The sequence below is a fragment of the Dromiciops gliroides genome, chromosome 2 (genome assembly GCF_019393635.1).
Source record: "Dromiciops gliroides isolate mDroGli1 chromosome 2, mDroGli1.pri, whole genome shotgun sequence".
Taxonomy (NCBI): Eukaryota; Metazoa; Chordata; class Mammalia; order Microbiotheria; family Microbiotheriidae; genus Dromiciops; species Dromiciops gliroides.
In genome coordinates, this window is record NC_057862.1 from 337261110 (window position 1) to 337266850 (window position 5741).

The following is a 5741-nucleotide window of genomic DNA, read 5'->3' on the forward strand; positions in this document are numbered from 1 at the left end:
TAGGCAGCTGGTAGAGCAAGATTGGAGCTCAGAAAATAGATTATGAGTAGATACACAAATATGCAAGTCATCTGTATAAAGATGATTATAAAACCATTGGAAGCTGATGAGAATATCAAATGAGTAGTATAGGAGGAGAAACGAAGAATGGCCAAGACAGAACCTTGGGTGATACACATGGTTAGGAGTGGAACTTTTGAAAATCTAGCAAAGAAGACTGAAAAGAAATGATCAGAACTCATAGATTTAGAGCTGGAAGGTGCTTCAGAGTTCACTGAGCCCAACCTCCACATTTTACAGATGTGGAAGCTGAGACCTTGAGGGATTTGTCCAGAGTTATACAGTTAGTGTCTGAGACTAGATTGGAACTCCACCCTTCCTGACTTGAGGTCTGGAACTCTATCCACTGTGCCACTGGACTGCCCCAAGTTCACACAAGAAGTAAATAGCACAGTTCAAAATCGACATGAAGTCCTTGGATTCTAAGTCTGGTGCTCTTTCCACTGTACCTGCTCTAAAATTATTTTTCACCTTATTCTTCACCTGATTCTTATCTGTTAATTAGACTGAACTGGGAATGACTTGTGAAGTAAAAACGACCATTGAAATTACACTAGTGAGTGATAGTAGCTTTCATTACCTTTCTATTACTTTCACTAATTCTATTATTTAGTTTTCATCTAAGAGCATCAAAAAGGTCATGAAAACTTTTTTTTAAATGAATTAAATAGCAAACTTTTGAGATCCTCTCTGATTTCCTGCACTGCCTGCTAACACTGTCATACCACAATTATTTTTAAAATTAAAGCTCTAAAATATGATTGCCATTCAATAATTCCTAGCATTAGTCAGATTTCTTGGCTGGCATAAATATTGATTTACTTTATTTGAGACTGATAATAGACTCACTATCACTGATGCATGTGTGGTTGAGAGGAGGAGAATACCCTTCATTGAGGAGTCTCTTCAAATTGTTCAAATTTCATTTGAGCACTTTGGGCTTATGATGTTTTAATAATGCAATCTTGTTGTTTTTGTTACCCAAAATGGTTAAACCTGAATTGTTCAATTTAAGTGTCAAGTAATTATTTTGGCAATATGCTCTTTTTTGCCAGTTCTCCCAAAAGCTTCTCACCATTCACAACACCCAAATCAAAACACCGATATATTTTATTGCTGATAAAAATATATCCTGGACAAAAACAATAGCAATAACTACAATAAAACATAAATAAATTTAAAAAATCCTCAACAATATGTACTTAAGATAGAAGAGTAGAAAAACAAATGATCTTCCTTTCATTAAAGAGGCAACATCTATGGGTTATGGACTATTGAATATACCATCAGACATGGCTGATGGGTTGGTTCATTTTGCTGAAATGCCTTTTTTCTCCTTTAATTTTTTTTTACAGGGATTACTTCAGTAGATAAGGAAATGGGGAAAATATATTCATAAACTCTGCAAAGTAGAAATAAAGGGCTATTATATATGTGTATATATATAATAGATATGTGTATATGAAAATAAATACATATACATATATACATATACATATATATTTATGTATATATATACATACATATATATATATATATATATGCTTTAAATATATCCTGAATGAACAACTGATTAAAATAAAATAACAGATTCCATTCCGTTTATGAGGGATCTGATTTAATATTCTGTTGTATTCATTTTGTGAATAAGGGCAAAAAATTCCATAGGGAAAATGCACTTTCAGGACACTGGTTTGGTATCCTATTCTAGTCACAATTCCTTTGACCTTGAGGCTAGCGGTATAAAGTTTACACATTGAGTGCATTTTCACTTAATTTGACGGATGGAATATGTACTCTGTTGTTCTCCTTCCAACTCTATAAAATATTATGGCTCTTAATAAATGAATAGCCCAGTAGATAATAAGCTGGAGTAACTATTTTAAAGTGAGTGGTCAAACAAAAGAAAAATAATCAAAAGTAAATTATTTAACATGAGGAGAAGAACCATGCCAAGGGGGCGGGGCGGGGAAGGTAAAGAGGGTCATCATTTTACATTAAATTTGTTTCTGTTATAAACTATTTTATTTTATTTGCATGTATTCAACCACCATTTGAAGGACTCTATTACCTTGACCCACCAGAGGGTCAGATTGCCATACCCCTGAATTCTTAATGAACAAATTCTCCTTTGCATTAGGCATGGCTGAAATTTTCTTTAATGTCAGGCATGCCTATTATTTCCTTTCACCTGATTTTCCCCAAGAATACATGTGGCCATTGAAAAAACAAGGCTATTCTCCAATCTGAGTTCAGTTTCCTGACTTCACTGAGAGTGCTAGCTAGATAAATAGAGCTACTGATTCAGTACCATTCTCACGTATCTTTTTTGAAAAGGTTAAGGTGAGTGAGACAGTGCTAAATATCAATTGATGAACAAGGTAGTTTAAAAATTTATTTCATAGCAATGTTTGTAGCATTTCTTTAGGGGAAAGTTGTGATTTTTCATCAACCTGTTATGGTGAATACCAAACACCCTTTGCATTATATTTTCTTTCAGCAGCCTGTGTGGTAGTAGATTTTCCTAAGTCAAAGTGTTATAAAATTAACCTCCCAAATGCCTAATGCTGAAAGCAAAGGAAAACATGTTTCTTTTTTGTTATGGGAACTCCTAATTTCACATATTCCCAACTTTTTTTTCCTTCTCTGTTTCCAAAAGGTCATAAAGTCTTTTCCCATAGCCCCCTAAACCGGCAGTAATTGACAGCCTGACTGGAAGTTTCGATATACTCACTGTTTGAAGAAGCCAGGACATGAACTTTTGCTTCACCTCTAGAGAGGGATGGTAGGTCAGGGGTAAGGAACATTGGATAGGCAGTGTGCTGAAAATTTGAGTAGGCACAAAGACATCTGCTCTCATCATGTAAAGTTCAGTGTGAATATGGGCAAATGAATTCCTCCCACCAGCTTTGCATTCACTTTCCCTTTAACCCACATCTAAATGAGCCCTTAACAATATAATCATTGTCAAACTGGTCTAGGCTTGGGGGCATACTTGGAGTGTACTATGACCCTTGAGCAACTAGTGCTATTTAACTCTAAGAGAAATAGGCTCTTCTATGTTAATATGCTGGCAAATGGCAAATAAAACTTACTGCTGACAAATATAAACTTCTACATACTAAAGAGAGGAGTTTTAATTGAAGTCTATAAAACCCCAAATAGCTTTCATGGTGTCAACCTGTGCCTCTGCTGTTAGTACCAAACAAATAATTGGGTGTGGGCATGAGTGGAAAATAAAAGGGAAAGAAATTACAAACAGAAGATAGGAAGCATCTTTTTATTTTTTCATGTGAGGACTCAACAATGTTGAGAATGGCCTTTTTAGAGTGATGTTTAAGGTAAGAGAGTTGATTTGTAAAAAAAAAAAACTTGCATTAGCATAATAAGAAAATTAACTTTTTTAATAATAAACATTTTTATTTAAAATTTTGACTTCCAAATTCTATCCTTCCTTCCTTCCTTTCCTTCCCTCCCCTCCCTGAAACAGTAAGTAGATATGTTATCCCTGTGCAACTATGAAAAACATTACCATATTATTCATTTTGTTTAAGAAAACTTGAATAAAAAAAATGAAAAAAGTGAAAAATAGCATGCTTCAGTCTATGTTCAATCAATATTAGTTCCTTTATTTGGAGGTAGATAATATACTTCATCAATAGTCCTTTGGAATTGTCTTGGCTCATCCTATTGTTGAGAATACTTAAGTTGATCACAGTTCTTCATTAAACAGTATGGCTGTCTCTCTGTACAATGTTCTCTTGATTCTGCTCAATTCACTATAGTCAGTTCTTACAAGTCTTTCTAGGCCTTTCCGAAATCATCCTGTTTGTCATTTCTTATAGCACAATAACATTCCATCACCATCATATACTACAGTTTGTTTAGGCATTCCCAAATTGATGGGCAGTCCTTTGATTTCCAAATCTTAGCCACCACAAAAAGAGCTGCTACAAATATTTTTACACAAATAGGTCTTTTTCCAGTAGTGGCAGGGAGGAGGAGGAGGAAGAGGAGGAAGGAAGCAAGGAAGGAAAGAAGGAAAGAAAGAAAGAAAGAAAGAAAGAAAGAAAGAAAGAAAGAAAGAAAGAAAGAAAGAAAGAAAGAAAGAAAGAAAGAAAGAAAGAAAGAAAGAAAGAAAGATGGAAGGAAGGAAGGAAGGAAGGATGGAAAGAAGGAAGGAAAGAAGGAAGGAAGCAAGGAATGAGGAAGGAGCATTGGCCTTGCCACCTGCCTCAGTGCCCCGGGCCCAGCCGAGCACCCAGCCAGGGCCTCAACTCCACAGGCCTGTGCCATGCACTGGATCGGGCCAGCTGTCTGTGCGCCTGAGCTTTAGGCCCCTCGGCACCTGTGCCCTAGTTTCAGGCCTGTTCAGAGCTCCCAGAAGCTGAGAACAGGATGTTCCAGTTCATGAGGGACTGAGAGCCTGAGGATCCCATCATCCTCATTGATCCTTTTGCTATTAATCGACAACATATGAGCAGGATGCTGTTAGGGGGCTTTGGCTACAGCCCTTTCCTTAGCATCACAGATGGGAGCATACCAGGGGCTTGACCTGCTAGTCGAAGGATGTAGGCTGGGACTGTCTCACTTTTGGGATGCTGGGAATGGCAGGTGGTTTCATGGACATGTTTGGGATGATGAATGATATGATTGGGAATGTGGAGCACATGACAACTGGAGCCAACTGTCACACCTTTTCATCCTCCACTTTCATCTCTTACTCCAAACTGGGTGGTGGCCCTCCCAAAGTCTACCAAGAAACATCTGAGATGCGCCCAGCACCAGGTGGGATCCAATCTGGGAGACAAGAAGAACAGTGAGGAACTCTGACAGCGGGTTAGAGCAGATGTCCATTGGGCATCATACTCAAGACAGGGCACACATCCTCCAGTGTTCCTGAAATCACCGAACTGGGGTCCAGGGAGAATGTCAAAACTACTTAGTTTGGATGAGAGTGATGCCGCAGCGTTTGCCGATGACTGAAGGAGAAAGACAGCCAGATACCAGCCACAGGGACCCCTGGAATTTCATCAGCATGAGGCTGCTGGGGCAGGTGGGGGTAGAAGGACAGAGGTACACCCCACGGTTGGTGATACAGAGCCCTGAGGATTCCCCCTCGCGACAGTCATGACACTGTGACTGGTGAGGACCCCACCCACCTACGCAGATCTTCTCATAAGTGTGTTGGTGGGAAAGGGATCACATTTAAGGGATGAAGCCCCTCAGTCATTCCTCTGGCGTTTGGAGGAAACCCACTTGTTCCTAATATTTTAGAGTGTGAGAGTGGAATAAAGATCCTCTTAGAGCCTATTTTGGTGATACAGGTCTCAGCTGGTCTAGGAAAGAAAAGCAATTCTCCTCAACTGGAGAATTGACGACAACCACCAAGATCCTCATCATCCCAGCTTGTTTTTCCCCTTTCTATATGACAAGCTTTCACTCCGTCTACCCTCTAGGTACAGACTGTAAGGGGCAGAGGAATCACCCCTTGAAATAATTCCCTTTTCCCCAGTTTAATATTAAATAGAGGTGAGCTTTCCCCTTCAAGCTTAGGAAACCTTAGGGGAAGCCGCCTTTACTGCTTTTACTATTCTCCTGCCACCTTTCTCAATATTGCCTTCCCATAGTGAATTTACTGACTTTTTTCTTTCTGTTGTTCCCTGGTTTTAGATTTTTTT

The 5741-nt window shown here is 38.6% G+C and overlaps 1 pseudogene; it reads left to right on the forward strand.

Moving 5' to 3' along the window:
- Positions 1-4458: 4458 nt before the first annotated feature.
- On the forward strand, positions 4459-5194 carry LOC122738532 (annotated as a pseudogene).
- The last annotated feature ends 547 nt before the right edge of the window (positions 5195-5741 follow it).